This window comes from Lepisosteus platostomus, chromosome 4, assembly GCF_059453375.1.
Source record: "Lepisosteus platostomus isolate fLepPlt1 chromosome 4, fLepPlt1.hap1, whole genome shotgun sequence".
Taxonomy (NCBI): Eukaryota; Metazoa; Chordata; class Actinopteri; order Semionotiformes; family Lepisosteidae; genus Lepisosteus; species Lepisosteus platostomus.
Genome location: NC_142614.1, coordinates 47,725,307 through 47,746,538, shown reverse-complemented (window position 1 = coordinate 47,746,538; position 21,232 = coordinate 47,725,307). Strand labels below are relative to the sequence as shown.

The 21,232-nt window shown below is 42.1% G+C and overlaps 1 long non-coding RNA gene across 1 annotated transcript; it reads right to left on the bottom strand.

Annotated features, from left to right (window-relative positions):
• Positions 1-392: 392 nt before the first annotated feature.
• On the bottom strand, positions 393-10,045 carry LOC148673312 (uncharacterized). The gene is made up of 3 exons (XR_015935991.1): positions 9,908-10,045; positions 8,026-8,128; positions 393-6,926 (listed from the first exon to the last, which is right to left on the bottom strand). It is a non-coding gene; the product is annotated as an uncharacterized LOC148673312 (long non-coding RNA).
• Between the last annotated feature and the right edge of the window lie 11,187 nt (positions 10,046-21,232).

Sequence of the window (21,232 nt, the reverse complement as noted above, 5' to 3'; positions counted from 1 at the left end):
GCTTCACATCAAGACATCAAAAACAATTTAGACATCAAGAACCATCAAACATAATTAGTAATTGTCTTCATCAGCATATGTACTCTGTATACAGTATATAACTGTATTTTATATTGATTTTACTTTTATTCCAAGCATCTTCTTCTGTTCTAATGCTGTATTTGGCAGTTTTCACAGGCAGTGACTGTAAAATGTATTTAATTGTTCAAGGATTTTCCAAAGAACTTGTTAAAACCTCCACCTTGCAGCTACCCCTCAGTTCACTCAAATGACTGGGGTTCGAGACTGCTTGTCTTTTGGCCAGGAGGCTGGCTGCCTACTAACCAAATGGGTTAAACCAAATTTTTCTAGGTAGTGTTTTAACAGAAAGAATACGGTTCTGGATCCCGAGATGAAGTTAAACAGAAGAGTTTACTGCATGCAAGGAACAATAAAGCCGAAGTCTTGTTTCCCGCAAGAAACAACAAAACCGAAGTATTGTTCCAAGTGTCGGTACAAACTTTTAGTTTATATAGCCCTTCCTTGCCACTTCTGATGTCACTCGTTATTATAGTAAAGGGGGGAGGTCATGTGTTTGGCCAGTTTACAGCCTTTTGGCCAAATGTTCAGGGATTAAGTCCCCAGGGAGTTTCCTAGCTCCCATCTGGAATCCTTATCAGTTAACCCCCTTCCTGCCATAAACTCCAGCCTTAGAAGTCTAATCTTCATGCAGAAAGGACTTAAAATAAACCTTGTCTTCACATCTTGTTTCTTACTTCATTCCCCCCTTATAAAATATGGCATACGTCAGTACTGCCTATTTTTTACACATACAATGTCAGGGCAGATCTTTCCTTTCTAGATGTACGGGCATGCATTACCATGACATTGTGCGTTCCACGGTTACAACAAGATGTGATTGATGTTTTTGTACAAGTGATAGTTACAATTATACATATAAAACAATCCTAATCCTACAAATAAATAAAGTCCTATCCCAGGACCCAAACGCAGACATCAGCCATGTGGAGATCTATCGTCAGGATCTTGGAATAGCAATATTGACCCAACTCTGATTATCATTTTTGGCTGGTAGATATGACAACACCAGGAATGTATTGATACATATTCCCCAGTAATGCTCCTCAGGCCTAACAAGCACACTGTTGGTTCACCTTACGAAGCATCAGACACAGAAACAGTAACAACATTATTCTTTCTGTTCACTCAGTCTCTGGTGCAGTGGCTCGGTGACAGTGCAATGCGTGGATCCAGCGATCTCATCCTGTCGCTCAGATGGCAGAGTCAGTAGTTAGTGGCACTTGTTATGGTCCCTCCCAGCAGGGTTGCAACGTCTGGCAGGGTATCTCTTTTTCACCCACACCCACTCGCCAGGTATCCGGTCATGTCTTCCCTCTACTGGAGGTCCCCAAGCGTCCGGCACCTGTTCACGAGCCCTGTGCACTGCTTCAATTAACAAACCTACAATACTGTAATAGAGAGTTAGTACATTCAACAGTCCGTTAGCCAAACTTGGCCCTCCAGGGAGTTTCTTTGGCTGCCCATGATGATCTCAAATGGGATCTCAGTCTCACAATTCCATTTGCTCCAGCCCTCAAACTGCACAGGACCACAGGTAGAGCATCTACCCACGGTGTTCCTTCGGTTGATATTTCCCTAGTTGGTCTTTCAGACTGTGGGTGATGGGGGCAATGTAACTTCCACCTCACCCCTAGTGAGGCGATTACAACCTGGCACACCTTCCCAGTGTAGTATGCCCCTAGATCAGTATCCAAGGGGCAGGGCAGTCCGCACCACGGGATCATCTTTGTCATACACCTGGGTATCCGCCAGCATGAATTTCTGGCTACAAAATGGCATTAGGCTGTGAGGGCATGCAGGGGATCTGGTGTGCTGACGGCCCCACATGCCATTATCATGCAACCCCACATTCTTTTCACATTTTTTCTAACCACATCTATTAGAGGCCTCAACCTGAATTCTCCCTTTTCCCCAATAGAGGTTTCACAGGGGTCTCAGACTCAGACCCAGGATTATTTATTGTGTCATTTACACCTTACTCAACTACTTCAGTTGGCAGCTGTAAAACTACAAATGAGATCAGAGACAAACCCAGTATTGTTAACTGGAGTCCCTGCCGTGGTGAGAGAATCCTATTTTTCCATAGCCATCCAGAATTGTGGCCTACATGCAACAAATACATAGATTATATACATATACAGTAACCCTTTAACATCTTTCTTTTTACAATCTTCCATCAGTGCTCTAAACTGGCTTGCTGCACTGAGGCAGTGGAGGGGCATTTTCCGGTCGTTAGCACCTCTAATTCTGTTGCAACAGCTCAGCCTGTTCTCTGTTCTCCCTCATGCGCCAGACCCATCAGTAAACAGTATTACATTTTCTTAAATTTTCACGCTCCCCCACCCTTTGGCTACAGCATCTAATGGTATAATAGTATCCCACCGGATGGTGCCTACCTCCATGCTCCTGTGTCAGCACAGCTGCCCAGAACCCATTTTCCACACTTACATACAAAGGAATGGTTGGGCCATCCGAGGAAACCCCAGTCTCAGTGTCACACCCCACACTCTCCCTCGCAAACAACGTCACATTCCCGGAACCTCTGCTTCCCAATCTCATCCCTGATTGAACCCAGCACATTCTCACATTCACCAGATTCCTCAAATTCTCACTCCCTAACCAATCATCCAATCACACCCCTTTCCTTTCAGTATTTAAACCCCCTTCGCACACCTTCCCATGCTCACTATTGAGAAGCCTTCATAGTATTCTCCAGTGCGCGTTTCCAAACTTTTTGACTGATCTCCCGTTACGAATCTTCTGCTTCTGCCTCTTGACCTCGCCTTCTGGATTTTGACTTTTGGATTGTTTTTGGATATCTCTCGTTACCGGACCCTCTGCCTCCCTTTGGATTTTGTCTTTTGGATTGTCCCTTTGCTGCTCTGCGTCCTGTGGAATTCCGGTCATGCACAAGGATCCTCCTATTCCACGTATAGGTTCCGTGACAGAATAGTGAGCCATATTAAAATGGATCCAGCGGACCAGAGTCAACTTTCTATTCTCCATGAACACTCCCGGAACCTGGACCTGCTAACTATGGCAGTCCAGCAACTAGCTGACCACTTTGCACTTCCACCGTCTCCCCCATCTGCAGCTCATGCCCCTTCACCCCCACTTCAAACACAAATTAATCTTCTACCCCCTCCCCCCCCGGAAAAATTTGATGGTGACTCCTCCAGCTGTCAGGGCTTTCTGACTCAATGTCAGATGGCTTTCCACATCCGCCCAGACTGCTTCCCCGCCGATGGAGAAAGAATTGCTTTTATGGTATCTTGCCTCTCTGGACGAGCTCTGGAATGGGCTGGACATCTCCTCTCTCGAAATGCTCCTGAGACTGCCAACTTCCACCTTTTTCAGACAGCTCTACAATCTGCCTTTGGGCAGTTGCACTCTCGCCACCTCATTGTTGCACGCCTCACTTCCCTGACTCAAGGATCTCGCTCTTCAGGACTACTCTTCCAAATTCCGTTTTCTGGCTGCTCAACTCGCTTGGGATCACAATGCCCTGATTCACTACTTCCGCCTCGGATTATCTGATGAACTCAAGGATCACGTTGTGCACCTGCCCCTGGACTTCCCATCAATTGACTCCTTCATTTCTCGAGTTTTTGAACTAGAGGTCAGGCTTCAACAGCGAAGGTCGGACAATCGAACCCCTCCTACACCCTTCCAACTGCCTTCCTTCCATAGACTGACTTCTGAGGAGAGAGATTGCCGACTTCGTGAGGGGCTATGCCTTTACTGCGGTTCCCCTGATCACCTCCGAGCCACCTGCCCAGGTCGCCCTCCTCGCTCCTATCCACCCGCTGTTATGGCCAGTGTCACTTCTTCCTCTCCCAGATCCGGACTCTTTCTCCCAGCCACGCTGTCATGGACTACTGGACAGACCTCTCTCTTCCTAGACTCTGAGAACTTCCTAGACTCTGGACTCGCTTCGTCCTGGAATATTCCCCGTTTGCCAGTCACCCAGCCCATTCGGCTCCTCACTCTTGATGGTTCCCCCCTCTCCCCTGGTCTGGTGAAGTGGCAGACCCCTCCCCTCACTCTTCGCATCGGCGCCACCCACCAGGAAGCCATTCAGTTCTTTTTCATTCAATCCCCTTCTCACCCATTGGTTCTTGGTTTCCCTTGGTTACAGATTCACAACCCAAACATCTCCTGGTCACAAAGGGAACTCACAGCCTGGGGTTCCCATTGCCTTTCGCATTGTTGTCAGCTTCCTCAGAAAGTTTCCGTCTCCTGTATATCTCAAGATAACCTCCCCAATATTCCTTCCCAGTACTCAGATCTACACCTTGCCTTCAGTAAACAGAAGGCCCTATCCCTCCCCCCCATCGCCCATCTGACTGTCCTATAGACCTAATTCCAGGGGTTCTACCCCCTAAGGGCCATGTCTATTCACTCTCCAACCAGGAGACTCAGGCTATGGAAGATTATACCCAGGAGTCCTTGGAATCTGGTTTCATCCACCCCTTTTCCTCACCTGCCTGCGCCGGTTTCTTCTTTGTTAAAAAGAAAGATGGCTCTCTCAGACCCTGCATTGATTATCGCGGTCTGAACAACATAACTATCAAGAACAGTTATCCCCTTCCTCTGATTTCATCGGCTTTGGAATCACTCCGGGGCGCCACTATTTTTTCTAAATTGGATCTCCGCGGTGCTTATAATTTGATCTGCATGCGGGAGGGTGACGAATGGAAGACGGCATTCATTACTACCCACGGTCATTATGAATACCAAGTAATGCCGTTTGGACTGGTTAATGCTCCTGCTGTCTTTCAGGGGTTCATGAACGACATCTTTAGGGATATCTTGCACAAATATGCCCTGGTATACCTGAATGATATTCTAATCTTGTCCCGTAGTCCCCAGGAGCATTACTCTCATGTGCGCGAGGTTCTTCATCGTTTGATTCAGAACAAACTCTACGCCAAATTGGAAAAGTGTACTTTCCATGTTACCAGAATCCACTTCCTTGGCTACATCCTCTCACCCCTGGGCATTGAAATTGACCCTGCCAAGACTGAATCCATACAGAACTGGCCAACCCTCCAGAATTTAAAACAAATTCAACGCTTCCTGGGATTTCCCAATTTTTACCGCCGTTTTATTAGGAATTTCAACTCTGTTGTCTCCCCCATTATAGCTCTGACCCGAAAAGGTCCTCATCAAGGGAAATGGACTCCCGAGGCAGACCAAGCTTTCCTTCATCTCAAGAGACTGTTCACCACAGCACCCCTCCTCCGCCAGACCCCAACCTTCCATTCATTCTCGAGGTGGATGCCTCAGCCAACGGAGTCGGTGCCATATTATCTCAACGTCATGGAGAGAAGGGTATCCTCCACCCCTGCGCCTTTTTCTCCAAAAAATTGTCCCAGGCCAAGACTAATTATGATGTTGGAGACCGAAAACTACTGGCTATCAAACTCGCCCTGGAGGAATGGAGACACTGGTTGGAGGGGGTCCTACACCCTTTTACTATTCTTACGGATCATAAAAATCTCTCTTACCTACAAACTGCCAAACGTTTGAATCCACAGCAGGCCCGCTGGTCACTTTTCTTTTCTAGGTTCCATTTTTTCATTACTTATACACCAGGATCCAAGAACATAAAGGCTGACGTCCTGTCTCGCCTCCATGATCCTCCTGGGTTTTTGGACCCTCCTGAACCTATTATACCCCCTTGAGAGAATCGTGGCTGCTATTAGATGGGACCTGGAGAACCAAATCAAACGTGCACTTCATAACCAAACCGTTCCCCCCCAATGTCCTCCAGACAGACTCTTTGTTCCTGATACCATACGCTCCACTGCTCTTCGCTGGGGTCATGACTCACTATTTGCAGGTCAGCCCGGTGTCAAACGTACCTTGGAATTTATCTCTAGACATTTCTGGTGGCCTTCAATTAGGACTGATGTTACTGGGTACGTGCAGGCCTGTCCCATCTGTGCCATGTCCAAATCCTCCCGTCTTAAGAAGCCCGGTTTACTCCAACCACTCCCAACCCCTAGAAGACCTTGGTCCCACATCTCAGTGGACTTTCTTACGGATCTTCCTGAGAGTCAAGGCAAAACTACCATTATGGTCGTGGTAGATAGATTCTCGAAGTCGGCTCATTTCATTCCTCTTCCTGCCCTTCCATCTGCTCAAGACATGGCTGACCTCTTCATTCTTCACGTCTTCAGACTTCACTTGGATGCCCGCTGGCTCCGAGGCCGCTGACAATTTCTAGTCGACTGGGAGGGCTATGGTCCTGAGGAACGTTCCTGGGTCTGTGAGAAAGATATTTTGGATCGCAGCCTCATCGATGACTTCATTCGTACTCGCTCTCTGGGGTCGTCAGGAGCCGACCCTAAAGGGGGGGGTACTGTCACGCCCCACACTCTCCCTCGCAAACGACTTCACATTCCCGGAACCTCCGCTTCCCAATCTCATCCCTGATTGAACCCAGCACATTCTCACATGCACTAGATTCCTCAAATTCTCACTCCCTAACCAATCATCCAATCACACCCCTTTCCTTTCAGTATTTAAACCCCCTTCGCACACCTTCCCACGCTCACTATTGAGAAGCCTTCATAGTATTCTCCAGTGCGCGTTTCCAAACTTTTTGACTGATCTCCCGTTACGAATCTTCTGCTTCCGACTCTTGACCTCGCCTTCTGAATTTTGACTTTTGGATTGTTTTTGGAAATCTCTCGTTACCGGACCCTCTGCCTCCCTTATCGACCCAGCCTTTGGATTTTGTCTTTTGGATTGTCCCTTTGCTACTCTGCGTCCTGTGGAATTCTGGTCACGTACAAGGATCCTCCTATTCCACGTATAGGTTCCGTGACACTCAGCACCTGTAAGAGAGCTTGTTTCAAATTATTACAGGCGGGTTTTGCTGCTGGAACCAAGGCAATCCTGTCCTTGTACTGCACTCCCCCCTTAAGCAGATCTGTTAAAAGTTGTGCTCACCCCGTAAAAACATTGCACCCAGGCCCTGTTAAAATTACACAATGCTAGACACAAAAGGGCCTTATCATAACTGCTTAATATTAGACACTCTAAACCTGAAGCAACTCAGACTTGTGGGTTTCCTCGTCAGGGGAAGCACTCAGAATACCATCAACATACTGAGTGATCACAGTCAGTTGAAGCCACATGATACCCTGCTCTGGATAGTCATTCCTTGTAATGCTGCATAATATCCAACACACCATTAACAGTTCACTTTAGGTTTAACCCCTTCAAGCACTGGACTGGGACAGACTTAGGGAGGCTATGAGGGATTTACAAGATCTAATCTTTAGGTAAACAGATCCCTCACAAGACTGTTTATTCTCCCCAGACAAAGCTCTTAGCTGGGTGATACATGTTTCACTGTTCGTCCCTGTCAGTTGAACCACAGGGCAGGTCCTTGCTTCTTTTATCCTACTGTACATGCACTTTCTGCACTATCTGATTTCAAGCCATTCAAATAAAGTCAACTGCTGTTTCAACTCTTACAACTAATTGTATATAAATACAAAAACTGATTATCTAACTCCTTTAAGTCCACCTATATGCACTGCATAGTTGGAGAAAAGTGAAAACATGATTAACACTGCTCTGTCATCTTTACAGAGTTGGAGCAGTGTTGGCAACTCTGTTCACTCCCTTGCCAAGTTCACAATCCTGCTTTGAAGCACATAAAACCACAAAAGATGCCAGCTTGAACAACAACCTAACTTATCAACACTCTTACCTCCAGCCGCCACAAAAAAACAGAAAAGATGTTCATAAAAGTAGGAGGCTACCTGTGTGGCAGTAAGCAAAAACAAAGTTACAAGTTTGGAAAACGAGCTTCAGTGCACTGTTTATAAAAGCCACAACCGTCTTGAGCTGTAAGGGCAGCATTTTAATTGCTCTGAATGTGTCTGAAATGTGTACATTTCTGAGGGCCGTGTGTCATGGACAGACCTGGGTTGGGCGTTCGGCGGCACAGGCTTGATTCCATTGGAGAAACAGCGAGAACGCACAAGCGTGGCTTTAGTTAGCACCGGGCAATTCTCACGGGCTTCACCTGAAGGACACAGTAGGAAAGGCATTCCTAAAAAATTATAAAAGCAACTAGATCACATTTATTTTCTAACCACTTTATTTAATTTAGTGTTGCAGATAGCACACCAGGAAGTGAGCCAAGAGCCCCAGTGCTTGCACGACAGAAATGCTCATTACTGTACCACCATGCTGCCCATCAGATCTACACACTTATCTAGGAACCTCAGTGCAATAGCGATCTACATATAGTTATTCCTAATTACTGTATATCCCAATGCAGACTTGATCAGTTATTTTTGAACTAAACTATGGAAGAACCCTGGAAAATTCTAATGACGTTTCTACAGATTTTAACTCTGTAAAAACTCATCCCCAGTACTGGAATACCACCATGCCAGCTGAGCTCTTGATTAAGCTAATTCAAAAGTAGTTGGATACCATCAATGCTCAGTTTTTGAGTTTCACACCTGCCTTCTTTCAAGTAATGGACTGAATGAAGTGATTGGACCTTTTGAGATTAAATTCACATTGCAGTCTACAGTATGATACAATGATTGAAATCACCTGGTTTAAGTCTTTGAAAAAGTGGCATCACCAAATACTAATTAACATCATACCATCATTTTGTCTCCTGTTAAGAGATGCTAAGACACAAATAAGACAACTACCACTTAATAAGAAAACTGAGGGCAGAGTAGGTGGAATTTTATTTGTCAGTTTTTATTTTTGCATAACATGTCCTTAGCAGAGTCTTTGAAACCAAAGTCTAAAAGTAGAAACAGGTTGAAAAGGTCAAATCACCAAATAAAAAGAATCATTCAGCCTCAATCATTTAGAGATCAGCCAGAAGGAAAAGTAAAAGACACTCCAGAAGCAGGGTTGAGGAGCATTGCTTTAATAGATCGATCAGTAAATATTAGTCTCTGAAGAGGAACAATCTTACTCTCTAGCTTGATGGCAAGATCAGAACAAGCTTCTGTTTTGCCATGAGAAGGTTTGGGACAGGGGAGAAGAAATAGAAGCAACAGAGGACAGATGCATTGAAAAGCCAGGAATCAACACAATAGGTGACCACACAAACACCAATAATGGGAATCAGTGAACTTTGGCAAAGCAGGTTAATCCCATCAAAGCTCTGTTAATATAGTCCTGATTCCAATTTATCTTGATCATGTCCTCAGCTCTGACAGGGACAGCAGAAAATCTTTTTGTATACTGTAGCAACTGCTAATCATGCAGGAGCTCTCAATGTGCCTGGTGTTTCATACATATCCTGAAGCACTGCACACACACAGCCTACTTCATCTCCTCATGCCCTGCCAACATACTGTTGCCCATTAATAACTCACCAAAATCAAAACGATCCTCAAAATCAATAAAACAATACAATGATCCCCAAGGCCAGTCTTACTATCCTCTAAACTTTTACCAAAGGACTCATTAAAACATTCAAGAAAACTAATGTTAGAAACATAATGTTTTTACCACATCAGCAGCAGCAGAAGAGCCTTTTCTTGATGAAAGGCAGTTTAAAAGGACAGAGCAGAACCAAGTATACAGTAATAAAAAAAATGTTCCCTGATGCTGGAGAATCCTAGATCATGGATAAAAAGGTAAGTTTATTTTCGTTTTGTACAGTTATGAAAGTGGGATGTTAGAAAGGAATAGAGTCAAGTCTGTAATAAATCCCTCTTCATAGGCCATTAGAGAGTTTTTGTTACCAGTGAGGTTTTGCATGTAACTCTGGTACCAGTCCCTATTATCATTAGTGACATCTTAACCAATGGTGCAGCCGACTCACATGTGGGGATTCTGGAAACTCTGCGGGGCACACGGCCCGGGGGTCTGGCAGCAGGTGGGGACACCACTATCAGCCTGTCCTCCTCAGGCTCAGCAGGCCCGTTACAATAGGTCAGTTGTTGTCCCGCTATACTCACATCTGAGGTCACCCCTACAAAACAAGGTCAAACTTTCTCAACACCCTTCAAAACTGTCACCCTTTTCACCAATCTCACTACACCACTGCCCACAGTAGCAGACGCGCTGACACACACACCAACCTCAACACCAGGAGGGCAAATGGAAGAACTGACTGAGAAGAATAATCGGCAAGGTCTTTATCTTCTTTATCTCTTTAACTCTAAATGAGTCCCAGCAGACAGGAAGTTTCAATCTCTACTGTGCTGTACTGTTCAAACCTAGAGCTACTAGGTTACTTTCAGTTCTGCCCAGTCTAACGGCTGGTTTCTCAGCACACACTCATACACACAAGCAAACTCATTCAAACAAATGACAGGCCAGCAGCTCCAGCTGTCAGCACCTTGGTTGGGGCTGCCCTCCACTCTGGAAGCAGCCATCAGCTTTCTGGAGGGGACTCCAGCCAAGCGAGGTTTTGCCACTAAAAGATGGGAGTTATCGGACCTGTAGACAAGACACAAATGGAGACACAGTGGAGAAAAGTGAAAAAATGATAAAAACTGCTGTGTCATCTTTACAGAGTTCGAGCAGTGTTGTCAACTCTGTTCACTCCCTTGCCAAGTTCACAATCCTGCTTTGAAGCACATAAAACCACAAAAGATGCCAGCTTGAACAACAACCTAACTTTATCAACACTCTTCACTCCAGCCGCCACAAAAAACAGAAAAGATGTTCATAAAAGTAGGAGGCTACCTGTGTGGCAGTAAGCAAAAACAAAGTTACAAGTTTGGAAAACGAGCTTCAGTGCACTGTTTATAAAAGCCACAACCGTCTTGAGCTGTAAGGGCAGCATTTTAATTGCTCTGAATGTGTCTGAAATGTGTACATTTCTGAGGGCCGTGTGTCATGGACAGACCTGGGTTGGGCGTTCGGCGGCACAGGCTTGATTCCATTGGAGAAACAGCGAGAACGCACAAGCGTGGCTTTAGTTAGCACAGGGCAATTCTCACGGGCTTCACCTGAAGGACACAGTAGGAAAGGCATTCCTAAAATATTATAAAAGCAACTAGATCACATTTATTTTCTAACCACTTTATTTAATTTAGTGTTGCAGATAGCACACCAGGAAATGAGCCAAGAGCCCCAGTGCTTGCAAGACAGAAATGCTCATTACTGTACCACCATGCTGCCCATCAGATCTACACACTTATCTAGGAACCCCAGTGCAATAGCGATCTACATATAGTTATTCCTAATTACTGTATATCCCAATGCAGACTTGATCAGTTATTTTTGAACTAAACTATGGAAGAACCCTGGAAAATTCTACTGAAGTTTCTACAGATTTTAACTCAGAAAAAACTCATCCCCAGTACTGGAATACCACCATGCCAGCTGAGCTCTTGATTAAGCTAATTCAAAAGTAGTTGGATACCATCAATGCTCAGTTTTTGAGCTTCACACCTGCCTTCTTTCAAGTAATGGACTGAATGAAGTGATTGGACCTTTTGAGATTAAATTCACATTGCAGTCTACAGTATGATACAATGATTGAAATCACCTGGTTTAAGTCTTTGAAAAAGTGGCATCACCAAATACTAATTAACATCATACCATCATTTTGTCTCCTGTTAAGAGATGCTAAGACACAAATAAGACAACTACCACTTAATAAGAAAACTGAGGGCAGAGTAGGTGGAATTTTATTTGTCAGTTTTTATTTTTGCATAACATGTCCTTAGCAGAGTCTTTGAAACCAAAGACTAAAAGTAGAAACAGGTTGAAAAGGTCAAATCACCAAATAAAAAGAATCATTCAGCCTCAATCATTTAGAGATCAGCCAGAAGGAAAAGTAAAAGACACTCCAGAAGCAGGGTTGCGGAGCATTGCTTTAATAGATCGATCAGTAAATATTAGTCTCTGAAGAGGAACAATCTTACTCTCTAGCTTGATGGCAAGATCAGAACAAGCTGCTGTTTTGCCATGAGAAGGTTTGGGACAGGGGAGAAGAAATAGAAGCAACAGAGGACAGATGTATTGAAAAGCCAGGAATCAACACAATAGGTGACCACACAAACACCAATGGGAATCAGTGCACTTTGGCAAAGCAGGTTAATCCCATCAAAGCTCTGTTAATATAGTCCTGAGTCCAATTTATCTTGATCATGTCCTCAGCTCTGACAGGGACAGCAGAAAATCTTTTTGTATAGCAACTGCTAATCATGCAGGAGCTCTCAATGTGCCTGGTGTTTCATACATATCCTGTAGCACTGCACACACACAGCCTACTTCATCTCCTCAAGCCCTGCCAACATACTGTTGCCCATTAATAACTCACCAAAATCAAAACGATCCTCAAAATCAATAAAACAATACAATGATCCCCAAGGCCAGTCTTACTATCCTCTAAACTTTTACCAAAGGACTCCTTAAAACATTCAAGAAAACGAATGTTAGAAACATAATGTTTTTACCACATCAGCAGCAGCAGAAGAGCCTTTTCTTGATGCAAGGCAGTTTAAAAAGACAGAGCAGAACCAAGTATACAGTAATAAAAAAAATGTTCCCTGATGCTGGAGAATCCTGTATCATGGATAAAAAGGAAAGTATATTTTCGTTTTCTACAGTTATGAAGGTGGGATGTTAGAAAGGAATAGTGTCAAGTCTGTAATAAATCCCTCTTCACAGGCCATTAGAGAGTTTTTGTTACCAGTGAGGTTTTGCATGTAACTCTGGTACCAGTCACTATTATCATTAGTGACATCTTAACCAATGGTGCAGCCGACTCACATGTGGGGATTCTGGAAACTCTGCGGGGCACACGGCCCGGGGGTCTGGCAGCAGGTGGGGACACCACTATCAGCCTGTCCTCCTCAGGCTCACCAGGCCCGTTACAATAGGTCAGTTGTTGTCCCGCTACACTCACATCTGAGGTCACCCCTACAAAACAAGGTCAAAATTTCTCAACACCCTTCAGAACTGTCACCCTTTTCACCAATCTCATAACACCACAGCCCACAGTAGCAGACGCTCTGACACACACACCAACCTCAACACAAGGAGGGCAAATGCAAAAACTGACTGAGAAGAATAATCGGCTTTATCCTCTTTATCTCTTTAACTCTAACTGAGTCCCAGCAGACAGGAAGTTTCAATCTCTACTGTGCTCTACTGTTCAAACCTAGAGCTACTAGGTTACTTTCAGTTCTGCCCAGTCTAACGGCTGGTTTCTCAGCACACACTCATACACACAAGCAAACTCATTCAAACAAATGACAGGCCAGCAGCTCCAGCTGTCAGCACCTTGGTTGGGGCTGTCCTCCACTCTGGAAGCAGCCATCAGCTTTCTGGAGGGGACTCCAGCCAAGCGAGGTCTTGCCACTAAAAGAGGGGAGTTATCGGACCTGCAGGCAAGACACAAATGGAGACACAGTGGAGAAAAGTGAAAAAATGATAAACACTGCTGTGTCATCTTTACAGAGTTGGAGCAGTGTTGGCAACTCTGTTCACTCCCTTGCCAAGTTCACAATCCTGCTTTGAAGCACATAAAACCACAAAAGATGCCAGCTTGAACAACAACCTAACTTATCAACACTCTTACCTCCAGCCGCCACAAAAAAACAGAAAAGATGTTCATAAAAGTAGGAGGCTACCTGTGTGGCAGTAAGCAAAAACAAAGTTACAAGTTTGGAAAACGAGCTTCAGTGCACTGTTTATAAAAGCCACAACCGTCTTGAGCTGTAAGGGCAGCATTTTAATTGCTCTGAATGTGTCTGAAATGTGTACATTTCTGAGGGCCGTGTGTCATGGACAGACCTGGGTTGGGCGTTCGGCGGCACAGGCTTGATTCCATTGGAGAAACAGCGAGAACGCACAAGCGTGGCTTTAGTTAGCACCGGGCAATTCTCACGGGCTTCACCTGAAGGACACAGTAGGAAAGGCATTCCTAAAAAATTATAAAAGCAACTAGATCACATTTATTTTCTAACCACTTTATTTAATTTAGTGTTGCAGATAGCATACCAGGAAGTGAGCCAAGAGCCCCAGTGCTTGCAAGACAGCAATGCTCATTACTGTACCACCATGCTGCCCATCAGATCTACACACTTATCTAGGAACCCCAGTGCAATAGCGATCTACATATAGTTATTCCTAATTACTGTATATCCCAATGCAGACTTGATCAGTTATTTGGAACTAAACTATGGAAGAACCCTGGAAAATTCTACTGAAGTTTCTACAGATTTTAACTCAGAAAAAACTCATCCCCAGTACTGGAATACCACCATGCCAGCTGAGCTCTTGATTAAGCTAATTCAAAAGTAGTTGGATACCATCAATGCTCAGTTTTTGAGTTTCACACCTGCCTTCTTTCAAGTAATGGACTGAATGAAGTGATTGGACCTTTTGAGATTAAATTCACATTGCAGTCTACAGTATGATACAATGATTGAAATCACCTGGTTTAAGTCTTTGAAAAAGTGGCATCACCAAATACTAATTAACATCATACCATCATTTTGTATCCTGTTCAGAGATGCTAAGACACAAATAAGACAACTACCACTTAATAAGAAAACTGAGGGCAGAGTAGGTGGAATTTTATTTGTCAGTTTTTATTTTTGCATAACATGTCCGTAGCAGAGTCTTTGAAACCAAAGTCTAAAAGTAGAAACAGGTTGAAAAGGTCAAATCACCAAATAAAAAGAATCATTCAGCCTCAATCATTTAGAGATCAGCCAGAAGGAAAAGTAAAAGACACTCCAGAAGCAGGGTTGCGGAGCATTGCTTTAATAGATCCATCAGTAAATATTAGTCTCTGAAGAGGAACAATCTTACTCTCTAGTTTGATGGCAAGATCAGAACAAGCTGCTGTTTTGCCATGAGAAGGTTTGGGACAGGGGAGAAGAAATAGAAGCAACAGAGGACAGATGTATTGAAAAGCCAGGAATCAACACAATAGGTGACCACACAAACACCAATGGGAATCAGTGCACTTTGGCAAAGCAGGTTAATCCCATCAAAGCTCTGTTAATAAAGTCCTGATTCCAATTTATCTTGATCATGTCCTCAGCTCTGACAGGGACAGCAGAAAATCTTTTTTTATAGCAACTGCTAATCGTGCAGGAGCTCTCAATGTGCCTGGTGTTTCATACATATCCTGAAGCACTGCACACGCACAGCCCACTTCATCTCCTCAAGTCCTGCCAACATACTGCATGTTACTGACACAGACTACTCCCTACCAGGAGCACATGTCTTTTTTCTCACACAAGGAGGGAAATGTACTTCACTTTCCTTTACCACACCATGGTCAGAAATGTTTGGAATGATTTTGGTGGAGTAATTGTGAACCTAAATTACTCTTTTTTCTCTGGGTTCAGAATTAGCTAAAGAATTCAAAATAGACTGTACACACAGTGATAACTACAGATCTCAACTCATCACTCATCTTGAAATTCATAGTCTGTTTGGCACGTTTTGCATTTTCCTGACTTATATTCATTGTTCTAGTGAACTGCAGGTCTTTCTCAGAGGAGCCACTCGGTTGGGGAGACCAGGGATCTCTGTCCATCTGAGAGGCAGGAACAATGAAGTTCTCAGTGCCTGTTAATGCTTAATGTTTGATTTCCAGAAAACCTGCATAGTTTTTGTAGCAAACGCATGTTTTACTCATTTCCATATCTTATCTTTTCCATGTACTGTAATTGAACCTTTATAATATCCTTACATATTTTATGTAGAAAGACTGCAAGAGACATTTAAATCTGTAGATCATTTTTAGTAAACATGTTGACAGTTAGCTGATATAGTGATCATTTCAGTTTAATTTAAGAACAGTTCTTGGACTCATCAATCCCTCTTTTAGTTCATTGGAGAACATTAACCTAAGGACTGAATGCAGAACATTAGAAGCTTATGCAATATTCTTTTCTTCCACCGAGTGGAAGCTCCTGTTTATTTCAATAAAATGTCAAAATTAAGACAGAGAGATCACTGGTTCCAGTCTACTTACTTAACACAGTTTTCATTACAAACTATTCTGATTTACTACATTAAAAATGACGAGTACTAAAACTGGCACTCAATCAAAACTCCTTGAAGTGTTGTGATGTGTTATCAGTACTCAACTCAAGCATTACAACAGTAACATCGCATATTGACAGATGTAATGAAATGTACTGTATAAATCAAACATGAAAAATATGGGATTACAAACAATCAGACCTGTATGAACTGTTCTAAATCTCTTCTTAATGATTGTATAAACCAAAATGCAGCAAACTCTAAGGAGGCAGTTCTATTCCATAATTTACAACTGGAGACACAGAAATAGGGGGCTGTACTTACTGCTAACGTTGTCTATTTGCTGATTTGTAATTGCAGAGTTTATAGGCAGCATGCTTATAAAAGATGAGTGCTAATTCAAGTCAACTCCTTGATGATTATAAAACAATATGAAACATACAGATTGTAATCTGAAGAACAAGAGAAGCCACCCCTAACTGTATATAGATCCAATTTCTAGCTGCTACTTCAAGGAGCCCAGATTGGGCCTTAAGACACCTACTGTAACTAGGAATCCTGTTGAAAGCACCCACAGCTCTCCAAAGTAACAAGCAGCCCAGCCATTTTATTGAAGCATCAATACCACGGCATCTTTCAAGAATTAATTCTCTTTTAGTTTCAAGTTGCGGCTCTTTTGCTACAAAAAAATGGTTGACCCCATCTACACTCCTTGGTTTTTTATAAACTGGAATATCTCTCACTACTTTTGTTTTTGTTTTGTTTTTTCTTTTTTCATTTTTATGAATTCACCAATCCACTGAACTTTAAAAGTGTGAACATTTAATTACCTAATGTAATTTTAGGGGTATGGTGAATAAAAATGAATGCAGTATTATAAATGCGATTTTACTAGTGTTGTAAACCTTATGTATAGTCTCAATGCTGAAGGGAGTAAGCTACACACTTCATGTTATACGGTGTACCCAAACATTCTGTTTGTAATTTTATTGTTCTAATTTGACCATTAAAGAATCAACATAAACACCCAGATGCCTATAGTACAATCCTGTCTGGCGATTGATATTGCCCATGTGATATGTATATAAGGCATTAAAAATGTATCAAAAATAAGTATTGGAATCACTAGCATGATCAATTTGTATAGGATATAGGATATGTTTCTATTTCCTCCATGAACCACTTTGGACTTGTCTAATACTGGCAGCTTAATTTCAAGATTTTTGAGTATGTATTTGAGCTAGAGATGGTGGAAAAACAGTATATGTCGAAATATTTCAGAAATTCTAATAAAAACAAAAAGGCCTAATCAGTGTGATTAAATAATGACTATTTGAATGGAAGTGATGATAACTGTGAAGCTGCATTAACAGTATAATCTATATAGCATATAACTGAGAGAACATGTGGAACATTAGAAGACTCAAGGCCCTGAAGAAATTGATTTATATCACTCCTGATATAAAGAACTGTGCCAGTTACAAATTTAGTCTACAGTTTAATTTTTTTAAAGAGATGATCAATAATTGATCTTTATTTTACATAGCAGTTTTCAGAAGACACTGTTTCTTAGGAAAGTGCACATTCAGGAGAGATAATTTTACCAAATAAATCAATATACAGAAGACAATATATAGAATACATCATAAGATCTATGTGACTGCCAGGGTCTTAAGGTAAGATCTGAAAACAGACTACAAGGTGAGACTACTAGAAAGCCTTATCATGCACTGTTCATAATCTGGTAGAGAGGACAAAAACTTGGCAATATCAGAAGAAAAGACAGTGTGATTAGACAATTAATTCATTGGGACCATAAAACATAAGAAGGAAAAAAGGTATTTTGAAGTCATGAAGAAATTCAGTAGAGATATGGATTGTGCATACAGAGTATATATTTCATGACATGTTTTCTAGAAGAGGCCCTAGACAGAACTGGCTGCTGTTTTGAACTACTAGATATTCAGTATAGTGTTCTGTGTCAGTCTTGTGGGAAATACTTATTTTCTTAATATGATGTGTGGTTCTGGTGTAAAACAACCGGCTCCTGGAAATGTACTCAGCAGTGCAGAAACAGACTTACAGTAGGTGAATGAAGTAAGCACACATACAAAAGTAACAAGACCAGTGCTCGAATTCACACCCCACTCTTACTCGTTATCGTTTTTGGATATGTTTGTATTTCCATTTATAAAATGTCACCTTTAAAAAAAACGTTTCTGTTGCTCCTTTCCCCGGCCAACGATGCTTTTGCGACTCCCATCTCTTACTGGCTGTCGCTTCGGTTCACCACGTGCTGGAAAGCGTCGCTACACCCCCATGCCCTCCCACAAGTTTTTACAAATCTTGAACTGAACAAATTAACATCTTTATTGATATACACATCGATTTTTATCAAATGAATTAGCTGCTTTCAGGATAGTAAAATGGGAGCTCTTAAAAGGGCTCCGTTTGCATGATGTTTTACTGAACCTGGTCTTAACGGAAAATCGACAGAGATTTCTGCTGACACCCAATGTAAAAAACAGTATTTTTTACCACTTTGGTTACACAGTGCAGAAAACCTGTCTATTTAGACCTGTCTGAGTCTAATTTAGAAAATAGGCTTCGCCTGACCTTTACCAGGTTGCAGGGTTGCAGATGCGCAGTAACCGCACAAAAATAAAACTCTGTCGCTGCCACGCATGTTTTTTTCAGCACCCTACATTAGCTAAAGTAATAACATATGAGAAACTATGATCAATTTAACCCCTTGAGCAATGCGTCCCTCTCTCAGTAATAATGCAATTGTGAGTTCAGAGATGACACGCTGATTGCTGTGTGGCATTTTACAGATTGAGCACGTGACCTATATAAGACACAATCTGTGAAAATGACATTCAGGTTAATTGAAAACAAATGCTTGGGTGAAAAAAATATTTTACTCGGAGAGTATAGATTATTAATACAAATTAAAATAAATTTGCAACCTGGGAATTTGGAAAATGCAATTTCAATTACAAGATCCGACCTTGTTCATCTTTTTTGTGGAGTTAGAGTCGCGTTTTGAGATGAAGAAGGTGGAGGAGCTGCCACTGCGATGAACCTTTCAGTTAGGAGGAGTGGGAGATTTTTTTTTTTTGTACTGCTTCTTGACTAAATAAAAGTTGCAAATCTGTTATTTTGGCATAACACTATCGATGCTCCACCATCGTAATCGTTCCTGTACTGCCCATTCCACCCCTTAACGTAATGAATGTAAGTTGAGGCTTACGTGGCCTAAAAGAAACAACTAATACATTTTGGCTTAATTTGTTAATATGCCTGTGACTTTAAAGCCCATGGCAAGAGTTTGAAAGTTAAATCAGGTTCTTTCGAACTGCTGCATGTTGGGCGATAAAACCCTAACCCTAGCTTCGGATTTTGCTAGTTAGGGTTAGGGTTCAAATATTTCTCAAATACATTTTTCTCAATATTCCACTCATTTGACTGGAAAATTTGCTTCATTGAATCAAACTATTGGTCTGAAAAGAAAATACAGCACTGCCAAAATCAAATGAGTCAGTCAGGAATGGTGAAATTAATTTTTGAAAGGAATTCTTTCTTTGGAAATGTCATATTGAATGGAGTGCTGAACGAACGTACGTTTAGGTTTAGTGGCCAAAAAGTCCAAAACAACTAATACATTATAGCTTTATTTGTTAATATGCCTGTGATTTTTAAACCCATGTCCCGGAATAACACGGGTTATCGTATAATACCGCAAGTAAGATATTAGTGTCCGGAATTACCGCCAGGTGGAGCTAATAAAGCTCAACCTCTCATGTACAGCGTTTGAGCTTTCGCCATCAAAGTCGTTACAGAAGATATTACTCATAGTATTAATAATGAATGACCTTGGACAAGCTGCTCCACATTCTTTGTAAATCTAAAAACTAGTTTTTTCTTTGACAAAAAATAACGCCACAGCATTTCATTGATCCAATCACACATTTGTTTCCAATCATACAAAGTAATTCTTGAGAATCTCCGATTCACCATGCCTTTCACATGCTTATTAAAGATATTAATTTAGGAACAAAAATATTACTGTATGTAAACTGTACTGTATATGGATGGTCTTGGTATTTGAAAGAAAAAATGCACACCAGTATTCCATTTCTCCCTAAACATTTTAAGAATCAAAGTCTTACATGAGGTTATTTTGGAAACGTTTTTATTTGCTCCTTGCTCCTTCTGACCATGTTACTGTACGTTTATACAGTATTCAGTACTTTGTGAGAAAAGTGATAGTTTTAAGCTTTTCTGTGAATACGCTCGATACCAGAGTAAACAGAAGCATACTTTTAGAATTTGATTAATAGGGAATATAATATGGAATCGCATATATAAAGAAATTAATAATATAATTATATTCATGTACTGTAGCACAGTAGTATATACACATATCTATTGATGTGTACGGCTGTTTCACCACTTGTGACTGTCTCAGTAGCGTGATGGTTTAAGTGCCTGACTTATAAGCAAAATAACCCAGCTATCTCAATGAGTTTTCTTTTATCAAACATTACCTTGAAAAACGAAAATAGCAATATTATGGACACTCTATGGACTTTTTTATATTTCTAAATATCACAACATGTTCGAATCTAAGTCATTTATTAACAACAATGGATAGTTTCAGACTGTTACCGATATCGTTATCATCAATATGTGAAAAAAGTGAATCCTGTTTTTTTATGGTCTGTAGCTCAAATCCTGCTTAACTAAAAATTAGACATAAGAAGCGTATTATTGGACAATGCTGTGAGGCTAAAGAAATCAATAATAATATTAATTCAAAGATCTAAATATATTTAACACATACTGTACGCCTGACTAGAGAGTGTGTCTGCTCCCCTGCACGGTGACGTCACCATCTTTCACGTCACACCGTCTGTGTAGTGTGACGCAGTGGTGGCCGGGCGCGGTGAGGTGCGCTGGCAGCTGTGTGACGCAGTGGTGGCCGGGCGCGGCGAGGTGCAGGAGAAGGGGTGTGTGCGGGTGGGTTTGTGGGGGTGTGTGCAGATGGGGCTGTGGGGCCCGGCGGGTCCTGGCTGTGGTCTGACCAAAAACTCAAAATAAGATACACTCGACAGACATTCCTAACATAGACATATCATAAAACATTTACATGCTGTGAATGTCTGTCGATTGTACCTGT